The 24,119-nt window shown below is 43.2% G+C and overlaps 1 pseudogene; it reads left to right on the top strand.

Annotated features, from left to right (window-relative positions):
• Window positions 1-210: 210 nt before the first annotated feature.
• LOC132648259 (grainyhead-like protein 2 homolog) overlaps window positions 211-24,119 on the top strand; it is a 58,028-nt pseudogene continuing 34,119 nt past the window's right edge.

Below are 24,119 nucleotides of genomic sequence, written 5' to 3'. Positions count from 1 at the left end.
CTTTCCTCTTTTACCATACATTCCCTCAGCACCTCATAAAGCAGTTGCCATTGAAGTATGTGCTTCAATATCTGCTGATGATTTATGGTTGAAATTGCAGTTAAAAATGCGGCTGTTGGTATCAGACAGAACTGAATTCAAATCATAGTTAATTAGTTACCAGATTTTTTTGACTTCCATAAACAGTTTGGCTTCTCCCCATGAGAAAACATGCTGATTGCTACCTCAGGAATTATTCCAAAAACAGACCTCATCATTGGCACAGGCCTGTCCAGCATGAACATGTATGTTCTTAACTAGACCACAGTTATCATTCCAGGAGTCTTTGGGTCTGACTGCCAAGAGATGACAGTGGTTTTATCAGAAGGAAACAATATCTTTGAGTCCACTCTAGGTACAAGGATAGACCTCTTGGAGTGAGTCTAAGTGTTCCTGGTTAGATAAGTCCTCCGCCATTGTATAGCCTTGTGTCTGTTCATCAAGAAAAAAAAGTTTTTTTTTTTGTTTTTTTTTTTTTGTTTGTTTTTTTTTTTTGGTGGGGAAGAATAGACCATTACATGGACCTCATAAATAAAGACTAATGTATATATTTTTTTCTTTTTACTTTTTCCCAAACAGGGTTTTTCTGTGTATCGTTGGCTGTCCTGGACTCTTTGTAGACCAGGCTGGGCTTGATCGCCTAGAGATCCACCTGCTTCTGTCTCCCTGAGTGCTGGGATTATAGGCGTGCACCACCAATTAATGTGCTTTCTAAGATCATGGTGGTGAAAACCAGAAGTACCCAAAAGATCCATTCCATTTTACAACAGAGTCAAGACTTCTCAAGTGTAGGAACCCCACCAGCCCCACGTGAGAGTTGGCAGAAATGTAGTCTTGGCCTCACTCCATGCTCATGACTGAGAATATCTGGCAGTGGCCTATGTCTCACCAAAGCCCTATGCTGGCCTCCAACATTTGAAAATGTGCTTCTCAGATAGTCTTTAAACCCCGAGAATCCATGAATTACCATACTGCTCTGGGGCATCCTGACACACCCTGGATGATGTCTGTGGCTGTGTATTTCCATACTACTTGGCCTGACTTGGATGTTCAGGACATGATAACCTCAGACTGGAGATGTGGCTTTATGGCTGGCACCATGGCATCAATGGGATCAGTTTCATTAGAATTACTCCTCCCCGTGATTCCACTTATTTAGACATGACTTACTAGCTGAGCATTTAGTGATTGTCCTTTTGAGTGTAAATTATCATAATTAATAAGAACTGCCTTCATCCTATTTTTCTGTTTTTGTTGGGTAAGAAACAGAGAAAAGAACATTCAAGACTTCTTTGAAAAATCAGGCAGATTTAGAATAATAATCTTGTTTGTTTATGTTTATGTATTTAGTTGTGTTCTATTTTCTATATTGCAAGAGCTATAAGACTAGGGGCCTAGTGAGGACATTTCCTGGCACAGAATGAGCATTTTGGTTGCCATATTTATAGGTTGAGTGCCATATTAGAAGACTCTGGTGTGTTTCTATATGACAAGTGGTATGAAATTCTTTTTCTTTTTTTCAGCCCTTTTTGGGGGAAATTAAAACTGGAAAAATGAAGCCTTGTGATGTAGGACTCCGCAGTGTCCATCTAAGCACCTTTCTTGTCTTAACTTCTAGATGTGACATTTCTTCTTTACAGCTGATCTTACCTGCTCTTTACTCAAACAACTATAAGATTATCTTGCAAGGGATTAGTGAAGAAATCATGGAATTCAAATTTAAATTTGGCTTTCTTCTCTCTCTCATAGAGGAAGCCTGCAGAAAGCACAGGTGTGCATTCGTGATCGTCCCAAACATAAAGCCTTTTTAGAAACTGTAAGGGGTAATGTTCTTTTCTTTTGATTTTCCCCCTCATTTACCTTTGAGTATTTATTTTAAAATCATGACTACCCTAAGAGAAAAGTGTATCAAGAATAAAATTAGAAAAGCCAAAATAAATGAATGAACTTACAAAAATAAAAATAATAAGAAGAAATGCAAATAGCCAGAGAACAAGAATGACTATTCAACGCCTTTAGCAATCAAGGAATTTCAGATTAAAATAATGTTTTGAATATTAGTTTGGAAAAAAGACAATCTGAGAAGAAAAGACATAATTGCCCTAAGTGTAAATTGTTCCTCTCTGGACCAGTGTGGCAAAATTAATCAGCCTTAAAATTATAGCTGGGTCTAGTGGCTCAGATCCCTAACCTCAGCACTTGAGAGGTAGCAGCAGGCAATCTCTGTGAGTTCCAGGCTAGCCAGGAATACACAGTGAGACCTTGTTTCAACAGAACAAAACAAAGTAAGAAACAAAAAAACTTATTTCCGGAAATATGCTTTTTTAAAATGTCTTTTGTTTTAATGCTAGCTGTTGAACCCAACTTCTCCTAGCCCTTGCTCTATCAGCAAGCTATACTTCTGCCCCTGAGAATTTACTTTAATAAAATATAATTAAATTTAAATGAAATTTAGCTGTAAAAAGAAGTGAAACACTGGGGTAGGGCAGCAGACTGTCAGCTGTCAGCTGAGTGACCAATAAGAATAAAGCTATGACACATGGTCTGATACAATCGTATAATTTTACAGAAGGTTTTACATATGGAAGACACCAGAGATGAGCCAAGCAAAACAATATAGCAATGAAAAAGATGTTTATTAATCACTGTATAAAAATATCTACATGTTTGGAGAAAAGGAGCTAGATGAGAGATAAGAGCACATAAATAAAGTTTAAAGGCAGTTAATTGTGGGTTAGTAGACTGTGGTTGTCCTTAAATTTTTTATTTATTCATGGTCTCTGACTTTCCTATGTTGAATATACATACTTTTATGCTAAAAGTTTATGTGCTTTGTTTAAAATATAAAGGTTTGGAGTTGGATATGACAGCTCAAACCTGTAATCTCAGCATTCAGGACAAGTTTAACCAGCTTGGGTTATACTTGTGGAACTGTGTCTCAAGGCACAGAGAAACAAAACAATGCCAAAAAAGAAAAGAAACATCTTGCTTTGAGGTTTCTCTAGGCAAGACCACTGGAGTGAGTGAAAAGGAAATAAGTTAGCACTCTCCACAAGAAGATTCTAGGCTGGCTAGGTGCATGTGGGCAGATATTTGCATGTAGGGTAGATGAAATGAAGACACAGCATTCAGCAAACTGCTTTGAACCCCTCAGGGATCATAGAAAGCAGAGGTGATCCGAGAAAGAGGGGGAAATAGAATTCAGCCTGAGGCTAGACCAGCCAGCCTATCCCAGGGAGTCTGGAGAGCATGAGGTGGGTTTTCCTGCACCATTCCGCTCCCAGCAATAAGGAATCTTCCTGCAGTGCTGAGGTACCAGTTTCATCATTGGAGATAAGCAAATTGGGCTTTTCTGTGTAGCCCAACATGCCCATAACAGTACACAGCACCCATGCTGATCTCTATTGACTCCATGGGGAGTCTAATGGGATGACAGGGAATAGCTACATACCATAAGGGAATAGATACCTACTCTATAAGGGAATCACTACATACTGTATGAGGGAATAGACACATACTATAAGGGAATAGATAACATATTGTGTAAGGAGTGACCATAGGACAGAGCCCAAAGTGGTCAGGTGATGACAGCCAAGTGAGATTAACGCAACGCTCTGGAGTACTAAGATAAGTTTTAGAAATGTCCTTCTTTGGCATGGGGGTGCCTCAGTGTAGTGTGTGCTTAGCGTGTGTTTGATCACCATCACTGCTCATGGAAAGCCTTCACTCTACTGCAGTTCCTTTAGTGACATCGCCTGACTGGCAGAATATTTTGCTTCTAAAAATTGTCCCTGTGTGTGTATGGGGAGAGCGGGGGATGGCTGTCAAAAAAGTGGGAAGTAGGAAGGTGAACAGAAAAAAAAAGACCTAATAATCAAATCAGATAAAGACATGGTTCACATAGATTTACTCTTAATAAAAAGACGTGAGTAAATTTTTTTTCAGCCGTAGAATTCTGTAAGCAGAAATATGTAGCTTGTCACATTGCAAAATAGGCAAATTCAAAACTTTACCATTGACAAATAATGTGTCATCGAGGGACTCTTACTTTAGTGTACAAGCATGTGTGTGTGCATGGGTGCATATGTATGTGTGTGGCGTGTGAGTGTTTTGAGCCAGGGTCTCATGTACTGGCCAAGGCTGGTCTCTGTTACAAGGATGACCCGGAACTCTAGATCCTCTTGTCTTTACCTCCCAAGTGCAGAGATTAGAGGCCTGTGCCTCTCCTCCTGGCTACCACCCTGCTAAGCCCTTTTTCTCTTTCACTGTCATAGCTGACTACAAGGAGAGCTTCAACACCATTGGAAACACTGAAGAGATCGCGTACAATGCTGTTTCCTTCACCTGGGATGTGAATGAAGAGGCAAAGGTTAGTGAAACCTACCATGGCTCTTAATGAATGAAGACTCTTGTTCAAAACCCTGTGTAGTGTTTTCCTAGAAACTTGAGTCAAAAAGAAGAAAACGAGCATGGTCCCTTTCTTATTTTATTTATTTATTTAGTTATTTGTTTATCTATCATCTCTGTATCTATCTATGTATCTGTATGTATGTATGTATCTGTCTGTCTATTTTGGTTTTAAAGACTGAGTTTCTCTGTGTAACAGCCTTGGTTCTCCTGGAACTCTCTTTGTAGAACAGGCCAGCCTTGAATTCACAAAGATTCAACTGCCTCTTCCTCCCAAGCACTGGGGCCCTGCTATATTCCCTTTTAGAGGATTCATGCCTTTGTCCTTTTGTTGTGGGGTGTGAGCTTCTGCTCTGAAAAAATGTGATGAGCCGCCATGTTGCCCCTTCTCAGTTCTTCAGGCCACATGTTCCAGTCTAGAACTTGCATCTAACACTTGGAGTCTCGTAAGCCCCGGCTTCTCTATGCCACCATCAGGAAGCTTGTATCTTCACAGTGAGCAACATACAGCTTCAGTAGGTGAAGGAGCAGAGCTCCAGAAGTAGGGCTTCCAATCACCTTCACCACGATGACTTTGAAACACTTCTTTGTTGACTGACCCTCTTCTGTTTCTTTGGGTGTAAGTGTAGCTGAGACGTGCAGGGGTAAGTAATGTCTCTGACAAACAGGCATCAAGGACAGATGCCTGCCCTACCTTGGTTTGGATAAGGAAGTGTTTCCACAGATAGCCCTGTTTGCTCTCTAGCCACAGGTCTGTTTTGAAGGCCCCAAAGCTCATTCTGGGTCTCAGTGTCTTATTCTTCAGCCTCATTTTGCACTTAAAGGATGTTTCAGATAAAACCTAAGCTTGTTTTCTGCTTCAGTTGTGTACCTGTGTACCGGCTGGAGAGTGTTAGAAGACTTTGTCTTTCATCTCAGGAGGAGGTCAATGTAAACAAGGCTGTCAATGCTTCATTGTCCTCAGCAGGAAGGCTGGGTGAGAGAGGAAACTGGCTGGGAGTTTGCAAGCAGGCTTTCCAGAAGAAAATGAATTGCTCAGTGTCTCATTCCACTCATGTATAAAACAATGTAGGTGAAACTGGCTTTAGGCCCAAGAAAGCTGACCCAAATGGGCATTCAGTGACAAGTCAGCCGTGCAGCCTGGAGAATGTTCCAGAGAAGGGCACAGGCCCTACTACAAGATGCTTCACACAGAACTTCAGGCAAAATGTGTCTCTGGCATGCCTGCACACACCATGTGCTCTTGGCTGCCTGAGACCTCTCCAACTCTCTCCCCCCTCCTGAGACTGTCACAGCTTACTGAGGTTGTCTGAGCCATTCCACGGCTCCTGCCGCCTATCTTTCTTTAGCCTGTGCTGGCCCCTGCTCTTTATGTTTCTCTTTGAGGCTAGACTATTGCACAAAGGGGGTTTGTGTTAGGGCACAGTACTGGGATGTGCTGGAATCTCTGGCAGTCAAAACAAATGTCTCTACAGGCATTTTACTAGGCTTTGGGGGATATCGATCCAGCAAGGGATCCAGTAACCAATCAGCAGTGTGACCAGGGGGAGGCCATATCCACTTCATGGTTACTGAGAAGAAAAATGGGATTTTGCCACAGAAGATGTCCTAGAGTGTTAAAGCTAGCTCTAAACATGCACCACAGTCCTCTCCGTATTTTCAGTATTACAGTCTGCTGTAATGGATGGTAGAGACAAGTGAGTTAAGGGCTGTTTCAGTAGGGACCTTTGAAAGAGAAGTGGACATCCCAAGAGACAGGCTCCATGGAAGCTGATGGAATAGTTGATTTGGGGCTACACTAGCTGATCTTGCAGCCAGTTCATTCTACACCACTCACTTGCCATATACAAGTGCTCACTTTATGTATGCATGGATGGATACATGTATGTCTGTGTGCATGAGTGTGCACATGTGTGCCTGTCTGTATGTGAGTTTGCACATATGTGCACAGGTATACTTCTAGGCACACATACTGGTTTTCTGTAGACATTGGCAAATGGTCTTGGACAATATTTTATGATACTTCCTGCAGCAGTGTTTGTTTTATTTCCTTAATACCTATTTTTAGTGAATGTCTTTTGTTTTAAGTGATAAGTAAGCTTTTTAATGTTACAAATGGTTATTACTGATTTTATAGTAAGTAGACTGCAAAAGAAACACTAGGATAGCAGTTGTGGGAAAGACTGTCAGCTAAACAGGGAGGATTGGTGATATCATACAGAAAATGTTTTCTTTTTGGGGGTTGCTGTTATGTTTATACCCAACAGATATCTGCAGGCTTCAGGAGGGGGTCTCAGCAGCTCAGTCTATATCACAGGATGTTTGGGATTTTTTTTTTTTGGTGGCCAGAAAACACAGACCTATGGTCCACAAAGCACATGTGTTAATATTGTGCATTTATGAATTATTCTAAATTTTAACATTTTCACCCATGTTTAAAAATAAAGAGTTTTTAGTTTGTTTGTAACATTTTTTTTTTGGAGATAGGGTCTCCCTGTGCTGCCTTCTGGGGTGTGGGATTATAGGCCTAAACTATAATACCAGGCTTCATCATTATCATCATCATCACTATTGTTGTTGTTATCATTATTATTATTGTTATTATTATTATTATTATTAGATGCAGGTTTTTTAATTATTTTGATAATTAAGAATTCTAGAGGCACTGGGCCTAAGTTTGCAAGGTTGTAAGTGGCTTTCATGATTAGTGACATTATCCTAGTGCTACTCTGTTCTGGAACTTTCTCTGCCCAGCCCTGGGTATACATTTGAATTTTTACGCACTATGGCATCCACCCGAGGTTCAGGTCTTTGCTAGCTTCCACTGTTGGGAGGTAGCAACACAATGAGATTTAAAATGTTTCTCATGTGTATGTGCCAAGTACTTTACCCACTGGGCCTTCTCCTTAGCCCCTCTTCTAATGTTGTGTTTATTGTTTGTGTGTGCGCACACTCCTGTGTGGTCCTTAAAATTGACCCTAGGACTTCCCATGTGCTAGGCAAGTGCTCTGCTTCTGAGGACCTTACGCAGCCCTGCCTCTTAGCCCTGCATCTGTCTTTCCTCTGGAGCAAGCAGGAGAAAGGAGAGGACACCAACAGAGTCATTTAGCTTCCTTTAGTAATGGGAACAACATTTGGCCAGGAATGTGCTCAAGTTCTGTGGTGGTCCCAGGCTCTGGCCATGGTCCCAAGCTGGCTGCCTGCTTCAGGCCTAGTGGCTGCAAGGTTCCACCTCTCAGAGCCAGTTTTTACGGTTGTGCCACAGTGGCTTTCTGTTAGGTGACTCAAGCAGGCTAAACAGTCTTGGACAGGACCTGTTCCCCTCGGGGTCTGTGCAGTCTGGAGGACCATGCACTGTGCATTGTCTCAGGTTCTTGGTGTGTAGATGGTGGAGTTCTGAGTGTCCCCACTGTCCCCACAGGTGGGCATGGGTCCTGGCCAGTGCAGCAGAAGGCACCTGCAGTGAGGTACAGCTGTGGCCTAGACCTGGCACCAGAGTTTCCAGAATTTGTGTTTATTTTTTCTGGGGACAGGGGTGGTTTTTAAGCCAAGCTGTGTGGCCCAGACTGGCTCAGAACTCACAGAAATCCTCCTGTCTCAGCCTTCCAAATTCTGGTATTACAGGCATTGCTGGCTTCCAGCATCTCATGTCCTCTTCCTCAGTTTTATTTGCTGAGCTGTGGAATGGTGGGGAGTCAGGGTAAACACTCCACAGATGCCTGAGGTCCCACCCAGAGGGTTATGATGGGACAGCTTCTGAGCCTTACTTTCTCACATGACTCTCACCTGCAGGGCATTCCGATTTTAAGTTTCTCTTTAAAGTCAAACACTGGTACTAGAAAGCAGGTTTGCCAAGCACAAATCTCCAAGATGGTGATTTTTCACACAAGACTGTTGAGTCATTCAAGAGTAGTGAGCTTGGAGTACTGGTTCAGAGCATCTCTGCGACGGTGACATCACCCACACAGTGCAGCCCTAACTGCAGCTCTTTCTCAGGTTTCCAGGGAGAGTTCAAATGCCCTCTGCCTCTTCAGTGTTGCTCTCTCTTCCATAGTGATTCCAAGGTTAACCTAGTCCCTGAGTGCTAGGATGTCTGTCATGGAGACCATACAGGAGACCAGCGTGAGCGTTAGAGTGCTGCAGAATTCCTTGCACTCTTTGCCTTGTTGCCATATTAGGAGACCAGCACACTACACCCTTTGTTTTGTGTTTGCGCCTTCCTACTCTAGCAAATGCTAGGATGAGGGAGGTCACCCCCTCCCCAGTCTTTAAAAAAAATCCCTCTGCAGCCAATATTTTGGAAGAATCTTAATTCAGTAAAAAGTATTTCTCAATAGGGATTGAGCATAGCAAAAGTCCTCCCTCTTGATTAGTTTCTTTAGGTGTACAGATTTTAGTAGGTTTATCCTATATTATATGTCTATATGAGTGCAATCCCTATCCAGAAAGGCAAAGAGAATGAACATCAGAAGGAGAAAAGAGACTTCTGAAAGGCTCTGCCCTGTACACTATCAAAGCAGATACTGAGACTTATTGCCAACCTTTGGGCAGAGTGCAGGGAATCTTATGAAGGAAGTGGGAGACAGTAAGATCTGGAGAGGACAGGAGCTCCACAAGGAGAGCAACAGAACCAAAAAATCTGAGCACAGAGGTCTTTCCTGAGACATACTCCAACCAAGGACCATGCATGGAGATAACCTAAGACCCCTACACAGATAATAGCCCATGGCAGTTCAGTGTCCAAGTGGGGTTCCATAGTAATAGGAACAGGGACTGTCTCTGACATGAACTGATTGGCCTGCTCTTTGATCATCTCCTCCTGAGTGGGGAGCAGCCTTACCAGGCCACAGAAGAAGACAATGCAGTTACTCCTGGTGAGACCTAATAGAATAGGATCAGAAGGAAGGAAAAGAAGACCTCCCCTAAGAGTGGACTTGGGGAGGGGCATGCATGCAGAGGGGGGAGGAAGGGAGGGATTGGGATGGGAGGAGGGAGGGAACCACAGGGGGGATACAAAATAAATAAAGTGTAATTAATAAAGAATTAAAAATATTTCTCTGATATTAGAAATAAATTGGGACTTTGTACCGATGTTCATTTAGGTGTCATCCACCCAAAGAGCATCAGACCCGTCCGATACCTTTTTCTCAGAGGTGGGACCTGGGGTATCAACCTGCATGCAATCAGACCCAATTTATTTCTAATATCAGAGATCAGACCTCTACTCTTGCCTGATGCGTCTAAAACAAGAAGGGGGAACTGTAGAGAGCTGTGGAATGCTGTGCCTTAAAGATGGAGCTGGTTTCCGCCTTCCACCTTCCCGATGGTGAGTGCTCTCTGTCACAAACAATTCCACATTTGGCTAAGGCTGAGGATCTGGCTTGCTTCCATGTATGTGGACCTATCTGCATTGCCCACGTGGCACGCCTGGGTTGGCTACCCAGAGGCTACTTAAGCTGTGGGCTGGCTTTCCCCAGGGTCAGATGATTGTTCAAGGTTCCTGAATAAACTGCATTGAAAAAAAAAAAAGAAGACCTCCCCTATCAGTGGACTTGGGGAGGGGCATGCATGCAGAGGGTGAAGGAAGGGAGGGATTGGGACAGAAGGAGGGAGGGAACCACAGGGGGGATACAAAGCGTATAAAGTGTAAATAATAAAGAATTAAAAATAAAAAAAATAAAAAATAAAAAAATAAAAAAAATTAAAAGAAATATTTCTCCTTCACCACCACTAAAGACGAGTCTATTACATCTTTCTTTAGAAAAATTTTTGTTTACTGTCTATTATTATTATTAATGTGTCTCTCTGTGTAAGCCTGGGTGCACAGGAGTGAGGACATGCATGTAGAGCTCAGAGGACACTTTCCCAGAGTTGTATCTCTCTTTGTACCTTGCTCTGAGTCAGGGTCTCTTGTCTCTGTCACCCTCCACAGTCCAGGCAGGAGGACATAAACTTCCTGTCTCTGCGTCCCATCTCTCAGGAGGACTGTGGGATTACAGACACACCAGCATCCCTAACTCCCTATCTAGGTTGTGGGAACAGGTCTCAGATTGCCAAGCTTGTGTGGCAAGTACTTTTGCCCACTAAGACATCTTGTTGGCCTTTCTTTTGACAAGTCTTAAAGAAAAACCTGCCAGGCTGTGGTGGTACATGCCTTTAATCCCAGTACTGGGGAGGTAGAGGCAGACCAATATATTTATGAGTTTGAGGACATCCTGGTTTACAGAGCTAGTTCCAGGAAAGCCAGGGCTAAATGGTGAAACCCCATCTTGAAACAAACAAACAAAAGCAACCTAAAATAATTCAGTAATATTAAGCTGGCATAGTAGGGTATTCTTTGCTGCCTTTGGATTTAGCGTCTCTGCCTGTCAGGGTAGAACAAGGCTTCCTGTTTGATGCTGTCTGTCCTGTTTGCCTGAATACCTTCCACTAGCTGCAATTAAGGACTTGATGTGTCCCACTCATCCCTTTATTATTAGATTACCAGTGAATGTTCTTCCAGTCTCAGGAAGAGAGTTTCAGAAACACGTCTGTATCAACAGATGTTTAGGATGCAACTGGATGTACAGGGCTAAGAGATGTCATGGAGGACATTTCTTTGCATCTCAACTTCCAATTTGCATCCCAGTCCTGCAAGATTAGGTAGATGGAAGGGTGGATGCTACCCTCAGGCTCCTGTCCTACCCATCCTCATGGAAGCAAATCATCCATTACAATGAGACCAAAAAAAAAAGTGCTATAATTTTCCTTTTCCAATAATTGCAGAGTGCAACTTACATGGGCACAGGAGGGAAGATGGGCATCAGCTTCGCCTCCCCAGCAAAGCGGATTAAATGACTCTTCCTGCTTGGCCACAGGCCCCATGTTTAACATCCTCAGCCCCACAGCAGCCGGCCCCCAGAAAAGCTGGTGTGCTGTTTTAACACTTCAGAGCCCAGAGCTTTCCTTATCCTTATGCCCTGGAGCATTACTTGTTTGTATCATAAAAACCATTGTTAATCCCATCACTCAGGAGGCAGAGGCCAGGTGGATCTCTGTGGTTTGAGTCCAGCCTGGTCCACATAGTGAGTTTCAGGATAGCCAGGACTACACAGAGAAACCCTGTCTTGAAAAACCAAAAAGAACTACCACCACCAACAATAACAAAACCCCAAACCATTGACCAGAATGGACGTAGCTACTACTTCAGATATTTTGCTCTCTTCAGCTGAGTGCTTGTATGTGTGTAGACTAACTTGACATTAACAATCTCTGCTGAATGTGTGTGTACGTGCCCACTCACACATGCGTGCTCTGAGTAGCCTAACATTAGTGGGTCTTTCTACTCTGTACACACTAAAGAGCAGCATTTCCCAAGACTGCAGTTCTGAGGTATTTAACTGGGTTCTTTCTACCTTTACACATTTATTCTCTATCTACTCACCTCTCTAGCTCTTTCTCTGGTATCCTGAAATTTATTTTCACATTTATGGGCTTGTGTTTTTCTTTTATACTTTTTTCCTGTCATGAATAGTAGAGACTTTTTGTTCTTTTCCTTTTGTTCAAAACCATGCAAGAGGCCTAGCATGTAACACACAAACAAAACTAAGATGAAGATTATTTTCAGAGAAGATGAAGGTATGTGCAACTTAAGCAATCAAATAAGCAAACACACTGCAAGTTGTTCTGACCTTCACACACACCCCACAGGAGAGAGAGGAGGAGGAGGAATGGAGAGAGAGAGAGGATTTAGAATAAAAAGTTGTCTGTAAGCTTGTACCTGTAGAAACCCATCAGGTGATTGTGGGCATGGCGTGCTGACATTTCCCCTCAGCCCTGCTTCCTTACTAGTCTACTTCTAATTAATATTAAGTATCTGAGTTTGCTCTAATATTTAAAAGATGTCATCTAAAGCTGAGGCTGTTTTTTGAGGAGTGGTTGTTGAGATGGCTGGCTGATGACAACTGAAGATAAGAGGTCTTCATCCATCTGTAAATCTGTCTCTGAGGAAGACAAAAGCCAATGAGAAGCAGTGCCTAGCAGCACCTGTACAATAGGGCAAGTAGGCAGAGTCAGTGTGTAGAGATCTGAGGACCTGTGTCCTGTAGAGCAACTTCCCTTGTCTCTCCTCCTGTGTGTTGGTTTCTTCCTTCAGGTGCTCCTCTCTCAAGGTGCAGCTAGTGGTGAGCAAGCCCCGCCCAGTCCCTGCATGTGAGCCAGGAATGGACAGTACAGTCCCTCTGAGTTTAAGAGACAGCTTGTTAACAGAGCAGGTCTGTGATGGCAGTGACATTTCACTACAAGAAAGCAGTGAATTGGGGAGAACAGAATTTTTTAATCTTGTACAACTTTATAGTTACTTTCAGTGAGTGAGATTATGCTAATTAAAAGCTATCCTTAAACTCAGTACCTATCATGTCTCAGGTTTGCTATTTCTTTTCTTCCTCTTCCTCTTTCATTTTTTCATTTTAATTTTTATTTGGGTGTGTGTGTTTGTATGCATTTCCCATAGAGGCCAAAAGAGGCTGTCAGATTCCCCTTGAACTGGAGTTATAGGCAGTTGTAAACTTCCAAACATGGGTGCTAGGAACCAAGTTTGGATCCTCTGGAAGAGCACTGAATGCACTTAATTGCTGAATCATTTTTCCAGCCTCATCTAGCTGTCTCTTTTCCAGTATTTCTTTTTCATCTGAGATGTCTAACAGGTGCTGTTGTTGAGTCAAGCTTTCATGTAGCAGAGGCTGGCTGTGATCTCTTGATAATCCTGCCACCATTGCCCAGTGCTGGAATTACAGGCTTGTGCAATCACACCCTGCTTTATTGGTGCTCTGTGTCAAGTACAGCACTCTTAGAAAGCTTAACTTCTGGGTCTGGAGATGACTTAGTGGTTAAGAGCACTAGTCTTGTAGAGGACCCAAGTTCTATTTCCAGCACTCACATGGTGGCTCACAAACATCTGTGACTCCAGCTTTGAAGGGTCTGATGCTTCTAAACTCATAGAGCCTGGGCCATGCAAATGGTATACATACATACATACACACATACACCACATACACACACCACGCACACACACGCAAAACACTTCTGTTCATAGAATAAAATGCATAAATCTGAAAAGTAATTTACAAAAATCTAAATTTGGTAGTCATGGTGTACCTTCCTAGGGCATGCTTCTAAATGGACTCTCCCTTGAACTCTTCCTTGAACTCCTGGACACCAGAGGAGGGGACAAGATATGCAAACATTGGTTTTTAGAATGCACAGAGAGAGCGAATGGACTGCCTAAAGGATGCCATAGTTCCGGGTGAGCAAGGTTCATAACTTTGCTGGTTCCCTACCTCACAGCATCAACAGGAAGTTGATGCCTTTTCTTAGGGAGCTTCTACGGCAGTTAAAAGATAAAGCCGTTTGTGCAGAAGTTACCAGTCACTTAGACTAAGTTAGTATTTTGCTTAACTTAGGCCGATTTTAAGCAGGTTATCTGATAGAGAATATTATAGGGCATCCCATGGTCTCAAAAGTAAAGAGAGCACTGGGAGAGGCTCCTGGGAGAGGTCTCAGAAGGATTGAGTTACACACAGCCGAGCAGGGCAAATGGCGTTTTTATGTGTTTGCTGGGGCGTGGTGTGGGCAGAGGGAGCTTTAAAGGGGAAAGACAAACATTTGCTGGAGTCTGTGGTATTGAACTTAAACAAAGCCTTGCCTTTGTTCCTCTTTTATAAGGTAAGGACTGACAGGAAAACTGGAGCTAATGCTTGTGAACAAGGAGTAATCTTTGGATGGCATCTCACTGAAGATATCAGTTGATCTTTTGTTAGTGTGGAGCAGCCATGGTCTCTGCCCTGCATTCTACTTACGGCTCTGAACTTCACAGCTATAAACTATTGTGTTGTGCAGAGAATTAGATTACACACTTGGATTTCATGACATAATGGTGTGTGCCTGTGTGCACAATGACTAATATTTGTTCAGCAATTACTATATATCAGGCACCCTGCTAGGCCTTTATACGTATTATCCAATTATTCGTGTTTCTAAGCAGGTGACAGCTTTCATCTGAGGAGTGAGTTGAAGTTAGTAGTTTACCTCAGTAACACAGCAAATGCACAACAGAGCCAAGGAAGTCTAGGCTGAGCACAGTCCTTCCATAGTGCTGGTCTATGTTGGGAGGACTGTGAAGGGACATCTCCACTCTCACGGCCAGGGAGACAAGGGTGTATTTGAGGCAGCAGATGAGATACCAGTTTTGAGAGATGGGATTCCTGGCCAGGCACAGGTCCTGCTCTCAGAGAAGCTAAGACAGGCCTGGAACTAAGGTGAACTTCCAAGACTCTTGCCTCCACCTCCCAGCACTGGTATCAGAGGCAGGAACCACTGAGGCATGGCTTTTTCTTCTCCACTTTCAGCTGGAGAAAACAACTTAAGCAGCAAATTTATGTTCCTGTGTACAGTTGTATACAAAAACCACACAGACATTCACAGTGGCATTGGTTATAAACTAAAAGCTGGAAACAGCCTAATTGGGGGGGGGGATTTCTCATTCTATATGTAAGCATTTTTAAAGAGACACAGCTATCAGATTTCATCATTATGTGGGAAAAGTGAGAATTGGGAATATGTGTTCTCTTCTGCCCTTTGCAGAATAGGACAGAACTCACATTTGCATAGTACACTGAGGTACTTGACTGGGGAGCAAGGGCAGGAGAGTGTTTGCAGTTTTGCTTTTGGTGCCTTTTGAGTTTTGTATTGGATTAGAGCATTACAAAGTTTTTAGATCTGGGGATGTGGCTAAGTTGCTAGGCTGCTCACCTAGTATGTGCAAAGCGCAGGTTTTGATCACCAGCCACACACATACCAGGGATATATGAGTCCCTATCCAGAGAGGGTATGATAGAGAGAAAGAGAGGACAAGAAAGCAAAACCACCAAAAAGTTGACTGAATTTACACTTAAATTCCCACAACAGGGAGCTTGTCAATGTGTGAAGCAGTCACTGTTAGGCAGTGTCCAAGGCCCTCCTCATCCTAGTATGCTGCTGTGTAAGATCCAATGGGGTGGCAGAGCTGAACAGTGAAAATTGGAGATGAATGGAGTCTCTGGCCTAGACATCCCTCCTGCTAAGTTCTGTGGAGAAGTAGACTTAATGATTTTTTTTTTGGTGAGACAGGGTTTCTCTGTGTTGTTCTGGCTGTCTTGGAACTCACTATTTAGACTGGGATGTCCTTGAACTAAAAATCCCACCTTCCTCTGCGTCCCAGTGCTGGGATTAAAGGCATGCACCACCAGTCAGCCGATTTGATATTTTAAAAATAAATTTACCTTGATTTAATGTTTGTTTAATCATTGAGGCTTATAAACTGGAGTCATCTGAGGTTGGCTTTACAAACTCCCTGAGGAAAAATCTGGCCAGGATAGGGTAGTGTCCCCCTGAAAGAGTAGGGTTGGGGGCCCCTGTGGTGCAGTAGAGCTACCTGAGCAGTGCACAGGGGTAGCCTGCTTGACTGCTCTGGCTCTGAGGAAGAACAGTTACAAAGATGAGCATCATGGAGGTTGGCTGTGGGCTGTGTGGTGGGTGGCGAGGTTGGGGAAGCTCCTTACTTTTGCTTGCGTGGCTCCTTTCCGGTTGAAAAGTATGGCTTCATTTAAATACCATAGCACCAAAGTGGGGATTATTAAAGCTTCTCAAAAGACAGGGTCTGCAAGAAGGAGGGCTGGCTGAAGGAGCTTCCTTCTGCTCCTTCCTTCCTTCCTTCCTTCCTTCCTTCCTTCCTTCCTTCCTTCCTTCCTTCCTTCCTTTCTTTCCTTCCTTCCCTCCCTCTCCCCTTCTCTTTCTTTCTTTTTTTCATTCTTTCGTTCTCTCTCTCTGTTTTTGTTCAAGACTTTCACCCTGCTCTCAGCTGTAGAGAAAGCTGGCATCTTTTAACCCCCTCACTGCAGGTGACCCCACTTACCACTTGCTTTGGAGGCTGTAGCCGAAGCCTCCAGCTCCCTGGGGAGCCCTGTGCCCTTTCACTACCAGCCTGCCTGGCCCAGGTTCGTCTTACATTTTTAATGTTTCTCTCACCTACTCTGGAAGGGTGTGAACCCTGCCACTCCGGAGCCCCACTGCTTTTCTCAGGTCTCACTGGGCCTCTTACTGGGTACTGTGGCCCACACCTACTTGTCCCACTTGACCCATGACACATGGGCCCCAGGGCAGCTTCAGCGCTGATTCCAGGGATCTCTGCATCCCGCAGCCTTTGTTCTCACCCCTGATTCCTACAGGGAGCCTTCCCAGTTAAGCTCTTTACTTCTTTGCAAGTTCTCATAGCAAGTATGGTTTGTATTGTTCAACTAATTATGCTTGTTCCACAACACTGACTAGAACTGGGCATGAGCAGTGCTCTTGTCCCGGGAGCAAGGCCTGCTGTTAGAGAGCCTCTGTGCTTCTCATCTGTAGCCCTTCCAAGGGTGTGAGCATGTGTGGATAGGGAGGTGGTTAGCTGGACGGACAGACAGACAATCATGCTGAGTATGTTGTTGGTCTTATCGTAGCTATACTGCTACCTCAGTCACTAGGTAGGTAAATGGGCACGCAGACGCGCTGTCAGGTAGCTTCAGAGGGTATATCTGGTCAGCAGTGACCCACTGTGTGGTCTTGACAACTTCAGCTACTCTGTCAGTCTCAGCTTCTAGGTACTATTATGAAAGCACGATTGTGCATAAAGGAAAAATGCATATTTGGAAAAAAATTATGTTTCTTAACTCATTGAGTAAATACTTGATGAGGAACCTCTGGATGGGAAGGAGAGAAAAGTAACTCTGGCTTGTGTGTCTGAAGAGTTAGTATTGAACTGAAGTCTCAAAGGGGGCGGAGTAGTCATCCAGTCGTCCAGTGTGGATCTGCAGAGACAGCAGACCGAAGTGCCCTGAAATGGACCAGATTTGATGTGCTCTGAAAACAACAACAGAAAACACACTGGTGGTGGAAAAACAGAAAAACCATGGCAGGGTAGAATGTGAGAGCAACTCAAATGTTCATCTGTGTGTATTCAGACGCACTTGTAGCATGTGTAAAAAATAAATACATTGTAAGAATGAAAGATAAAACAAAAAAAAAGAAATACAGTAATCATATCTACAAGTGCTGTATAATCGGAGGCTTCAGGAAATCCTGAACAAAACAGCAAAGGGGCCTGAGAGCAGGTGTGGGGGCTGGTCTTGCCTTGCTATCCTCACCTCTGAGCACACTGCCAGCACAGGAGGATGCTTGTCACTGCTGGGTGAGTCACAGCGTGAAGTGAGCGATACCTCACATTTTATTATGTTCTTGCTTGGCTAGAGTTTACTCTTACTTTTTTGCCTGTTTCATTTGTCATTCCATCTGCACTCATGTGGAAGAAAAATGACAAAATGTAAGGAAGCTATTTAAAGGTCTTTAATAAGAACCAAGAACTAATCCCAGCACCTGGGAGGCAGAGGCAGAGGCAGAGGCAGAGGCAAAGGCAGAGGCAGGAGGATCTCTGAGTTCAGGACAGAGAACTATCTATCTAGTGTGTTCCAGGACAGCTAGAGCCACATAGTGAGATCCTGTCTAAGGAAGGAGAAGGGGAGAGAAGAAGGAGGAGGGGTGGGAGGAGGAGAGAGGGAGAAACGGAAAGAAGGAGGGGGAGGAGAGGGAGGAAGAAGAAAAAAGAGGAGAGAAATTGGCACCAACACATTTACTTATTTATATAATATTTATGAAGGGAGAATGGGTTCTAGTGCTAAACTTATTTCTTGGTGCACACCCTACCTGTGGTTATTGCAATAAACCTGTGTGATTCTTTAGATGAGTTCTTTAGGATCCTGAGTATTAGGAAATACATTAATATATAAATAGCCTTTAGCCAGAAAGATAGTACAAGTACAAAATTCAATTTGTATGAAGTCAAATAAATCCATGACACTGAATCATGGTTGTGAGGATTTAGTTTTAAATCTTAAATTGCTTTCTAAATTAAATCATTTAAAGATAGGGTTGACTGTTTCTATTGGAAAACCCAAGAAACAGTGGAAATTAACAATGAGATCATGGGTTGGCTCTGAAGCTCCCTGCTGTGTTTATTTTAATAAACTGTCTTATTTGCCTGGTGTGCAGCTGGGGTTGAGACCTCAGCAAAGTCACTTTTATGTTCGAAGCCACAAAAGGGGAATTGTCACTCACATACAAGTGATTTTATTTTTAAAAAGTCACATGCTTTAGACTGCTTTTTATGGGGAAGGTGTCTAAAAAATTATCTGCTTCACTCTGAACATGTGAGGAAATTGAAATGGTGTCTATTATTTGCCTGACTGCACAAGATTTAATTAGTCTTCCTGAAGAAGGAAAAGTGTGCTTCTAGAATTAGAGGAATCCACCTGAGGTTTGGGAAGGATGTAAGCAGAGGCCGCACAATTGTGTGTAACTCAGGGACAGGTCAGCTATGTACCGGGTCCATCTGCTCTTTGCATAGCCTGAGCTCCTGTTGAAGCTAGAAATAACTTTCTGTGCTTGACATTTAGATGAACATTCAGGGGGTGAAATCATGCTTTGTCCTCAGCTCTGCAACACATTTACGTTGAGTTCTTTGTAGGTCAACTTAGGGGAAAGTTGCTCTTGTGTTTGCCTACTGCTGGTGGAGCTGTGGGACATGGTTGGGTTTGCAAAAAGAAGCAAATGCTTATCAGCTCCTTGGCCAAGGTTTCAGTTAACAGCCTTCTGTGCCACCCCACCCCCACTTCCGTTAAAGTTCAACCATTTGGATTTTGAGTGTGGCACAGCCAGGCTGTGATTGATGCCATCAAACCCTGAAACTGCTTTCCAGGAGGTGGCCAGGAGAAGGAAGCGCTGCTGAGCCTAGCACAGCACCCTGCATGCTGGGCTGACCCGAGAGATGCCAGCACAGAAGGCAGGCTCCTGAGGTTTACCTTTTATGGGATCAGGCTGCCTTGAGTCTGAGCCACTCTGGGCCTTCTGTGGAGACCTTTCTCTTTTAAGAGCATTAAATCTAAATATCTCCCTGTTGAACTCTATTGGCTTTTAAGGACCTTGTGTACAGGGTGATTGACTTTTATGGCTTCTCCAAGGATGACTGAGTCTATTTATTGCCAGTGAGCATCCATTATCTCATTGGCTCTAGATGACTAGGCTACTTAAGTGGTCCTTGTAAATAGTCATGATCTGTTGCTCTAGCTCTCTAAGGTCAGACTTGGAGATGACAGACCATAATTAGTTTTTCTTCCTCGCTATCATTGACCCTCAGTGAATGACATGCAAATTAGCAAGCCAGTCATGTAGGAAATATCCACCAGAACATTGTCTTCTCTTCTACTAGGCAGACCTATAGATGGAGTCTGGAGTGATGGTGGATTACATCAGGGAGATCTTTGTGAAATGCAGGGCCAGAATTAGGGACAACCACTAGTTCAGCAGAGTGAGCATTTTGTTTGCTGATACAAAACTGCATTCTGGCCTAGATCATCCCATTGGCAGCAATAGAACAAGTCAAGTGTGCCTAGAAAAGGACGCCTCCTTCCTGACCATCACATCAGTGGTCATGTTGCTACTGTAATCTTTAAGACACCAGCACGTATCTCTCACCCCATCTCACCCCTGCCTTCTGTGGTTGCAGGGCACAGAGCTTGCATATTTGTGTTGCTGCAGCCTCAGGAAACTTAAGATGTTTGAAAACATTTGCTGCTTAAGTGAATGTTAAATAAAATTTCTCTGTCATTTAGGGACTCTCCAAGGTAGCATTTTCTGTTACTGTGACTGTTATGGACAGAATATTTCTACGCTGGAAGTTTGGAAGATGCATCCTGCCTGCCATAGTCTTCATTACTCAGGCATTTGCATCTTCAGTTGATCTCACCCCCCTGCCCCCAGGCTTCTTTAGATTCTGTGAGGCCCCTGCTCAAATCTAGAGTATCTGTGGCTTATGTTTCACTAGTTTCCTCCAGGCTGAGGACTTTGTTCTGGGGGACCTCTGCTCACACCTCTCTTGTACTCGACCACTGTATGACGGTCATTGCTGAGCACTGGTTGCATTCTCCTTGAATTGTTAGTTTCTGTCTCTTTCTAAGATCCTACACCATTTAATGCATTGTGTGCTTCACTGTGTGCTTCCATGGATACTTATAGACTGAATAAATGAATGAAAAGAATGAATGAGTGAAATGAATGTATATATTTAAAAGTATCTTTTTTTATTTTTATAATATATAACATGATATTACAGGGTATATAAAGAGCAAAGTAGGGAAATTAAACTATGTATTATACAGTTATTCTTTCCCTTCCTGTGCACACGCACCTATGCCTGTGTCTGTGTACAAAGCCACTAAAATTTATTGTACACCATGCCTGTAATTCCAGCTCTAGAGAGCCTTAATCAGGAGGATCACCACAAGTTTAATACTAGCCTGGGCTAAAGAGGGAGCTTCAAGTTTCAGGTGACCTTGAGCTGCCAAGGGGACCCTGTCTCAAAGACAAACAGATGGGAAAACATTTCTTTAACACAAATCCAATGTCTCTCAGAGTACCCACACATTAGATCTCTAGACGTACAGTGAGACAGAGTACCTTTAGTATTTGTTTTCGGGTTTTGGCTAGAAAGGTGGAGCTAGTGGCACAGCTGGCAAAGTTGTTAGCACATCATTGAAACTTGTCAAATGTCCTTAGACACCCCTGATGGGCATAAGGAGGAACTCACAGGTAAAAGGATGTGTGAGGAGGTGAAGCACTAATTAGATGCCTGGTGGTGTAAATTACTAAAAGTCTACAGGGTATCAAACAGATCAGCCCGGTACCTAGGAAGAACTCTGTGGCCTTCATTTTCCTTCAGGGCAACTCTAGGTACTTTCATAGAGGCACAAAGGTTTTGACATCCATCAAAAGCCCACTTTTGATGGGATAACACTTTTGAAACTTTGTGTTACACATAATAATATATGTCCCGGTCCACCCCTGTCCCTGCTACCCTTCCTCCTAGTTCTTGTCAGTGTTCTTTGCTCATTCCAATAAAAATCACTATTACATAGTGTCTATATTAGTTTGTGTCACAATGACCAGAGCACCTGTTAGAAACAGCTTAGTGGAAGAAAGGTGTTTTGTTTTTCTTTCTTTTCCCAGAGTTTCAGAAGGTCCCAGTGCATTGTGGGTGGGAGGCATCATGGTAGGAGTGTGTGGCAGAGGCTGTTCAGATCAAGGTGGACCTGAAGGCAGAGAGCATGCCAAGAGCCAGGGGCTGGCTATATAACATAGGACCCAGAGACAGAGTTCCCAGCCAGGCCACTTCCTAAAGCTTTCATAGCCTCTAACAGCACTCATCCCTGGGGGAATTGTAGATGCAAACTATGAAAATGCCATCTTTTGGCTGTGACCCACCATTATGTAGAACAGGGTCATTTTTAGCTCATTTACACTCATCCTCTGTCTTTACCAATCCTTTACAGTGAAACTTGTTTTTTATTCTGTTAATCAAATAAAACTCTCAAAAACTGATTAGAGTTTCTGTCCTGTTGGCATCATGTCATTTCTATTGTATATTTTTTGTTTGTTTGTTTGTTTTTTAGCTTGAAGGTTTTAAAAGTTTTTCTATTGCATTTCCTGATGCCACATGTTATAAGATGAGGATTTAGTTTGTTCAGAATCTTGCTATAATTCCCAGGTTGCACTGGTCCTCATGATCCTCCTGACTCAGCTCCCTGACTGCTGGATTACAGGTGTGTGCCACCACTTCCTGTTAACAGGAGGAGGTTTATGCTGTTATTTAATCCCTCCTGTTTCGTTTCTTGCCTTTGCCAGCTCCTCTTCTTCACTAATGTGGAGTAGGTTAGCATTTAGATTTTCTTTTTCAGGGAGAGGGCTTGCAGGCACTTTAATGGGACCATTGAACATGGCAAGTATTGAGTGACATGTATGAGGCCCCTTAGCTGGTTAATGCTACTAGAGGCTGAAGTCGGGGCTTTTGACTTGCAATCTAGTGGGATTCCTGTAAGTTCAGTTATCTAATGCTTAGTGAGTTCTTTGCTAGGCATTGTATTAGGTGCCAGGTCATATTAAATAATCAGAAATTATTCCAGACAGACCTCACGCTCCACAGTCAAGGAAGGAAGTTTTACAAAACATAACTGGGTTTCAATGCTATTCTATTAAAAAAGAATAGTTATCTAATTATTATTATTTTCTATCCTGCAGGTCAGAGGTTAGGGAAAGTTATAACTAGAAGTGTCAACTTCTTAGATTAATTGACTAATTTAGTATGTGGGTGTGCCTGAGTGTATGTATGTGTGCCACGTGCATCCAGGAGCATATGGAAGCCAGAAGACGGTGTCAGGTCCGCTGGAACTGGAGTTACAACAGTTGTGCTCCACCGTGTGGGTCCTGGAAATCAAACCCTAGTCCTCTGCAAGAGTAGCAAGTGCTCTTAACTGCTGACACATTTCTGTAGCCCCAGAAGTGGCGATTTTAATATACCAAGAAAATAACATAGTTAACTCATTTATAGTGATGTGCTTTCTAGACAGTAATTTAAATTGTCTATTTCAAGTTCAAATATCAAAGCAAATTGTTTAGAAGTTTACAGCCATATAATGTTTTGTGCATCTGGCAGGATTCTATGGGAGAGTATTGAACAGTTAGTTATCAGTTGTCCTTATAGGTTTGTGTAGGATTTTCACTTCACATGCCTGCCTGCCTCCCTCTTTGAAGGTCTTCTGCATGGCAGTTTGTGAACTTTCTTCTTTTTCTGCCTCCTTCAGATTTTCATCACAGTGAATTGCTTGAGTACAGATTTCTCCTCCCAGAAGGGCGTGAAAGGACTTCCTTTGATGATTCAGATTGACACATACAGTTACAATAACTGCAGCAATAAACCCGTCCACAGAGCGTACAGATCAAGGTCTTCTGCGACAAGGTGAGTAAAGACAAATTTGTCAGAAAGGTTCTGTTATGGCTAGATGTTCTTTTTAATGACATTTCTCCCTTGTCGCTGTTCTCGGCCAACCACAGAGACATGGCAGTGTTTTATTCTCAAGTCCTGTTAGATATTTAGGGAGTCACCAATCCACTGTCCTTTGTCTTGGCTCTTGCTGTTTTCAGTATTTTTACCATTAATTTAATGACTGGCATTGCCCTGGGGCTTAGTTCTCTCAGGCTGATAAAACAAAATACCTGAGGCTAGGTGGTGTGAGCAATAGAAATGTACTTTCTACGGAAACCTCAGCGCTATGAGTTCAGTCCCTGTGAGGGACTTCCTGGCTGCCGGTAGGCATGTTCTTTCCTTGTGCTCACATGGAAGAAAAAGAGAAGAGCTCTCCTGTGTCTTTTCACGGGACACTGTCACATCAGGGATCAGCCTCATCACCTCACCAAAAGCGTTAAGGGCTTCGCTTCAGCACATGTCGGGTGAAGTGAGGGAACCTTCAGTTTGTAGCATACTGTGCTTTGGTCCGAGCGTGCAGCTGAGATGACAGATCTGGAATATCCGCTGGGTGTAGACACTACTGTAGAACACACATTGCAATCTTGGCCATTTGTTGAGTTGCATGGGGCCTCACCTAGAACTTTCAGGACTAGAAACCTTGCCTACAAAATAAATTCATCATTTCTTACACAGCACACAGTGCTTTCGTCTCCATGATTGCTACTATAAACTTTAACAGAATAGTTAGAATAAGAAAGCTTCAACCCTG

Source organism: Meriones unguiculatus, chromosome 16, assembly GCF_030254825.1.
Source record: "Meriones unguiculatus strain TT.TT164.6M chromosome 16, Bangor_MerUng_6.1, whole genome shotgun sequence".
Lineage (NCBI taxonomy): Eukaryota > Metazoa > Chordata > Mammalia > Rodentia > Muridae > Meriones > Meriones unguiculatus.
This window is presented reverse-complemented; position numbering and strand designations above follow the sequence as displayed.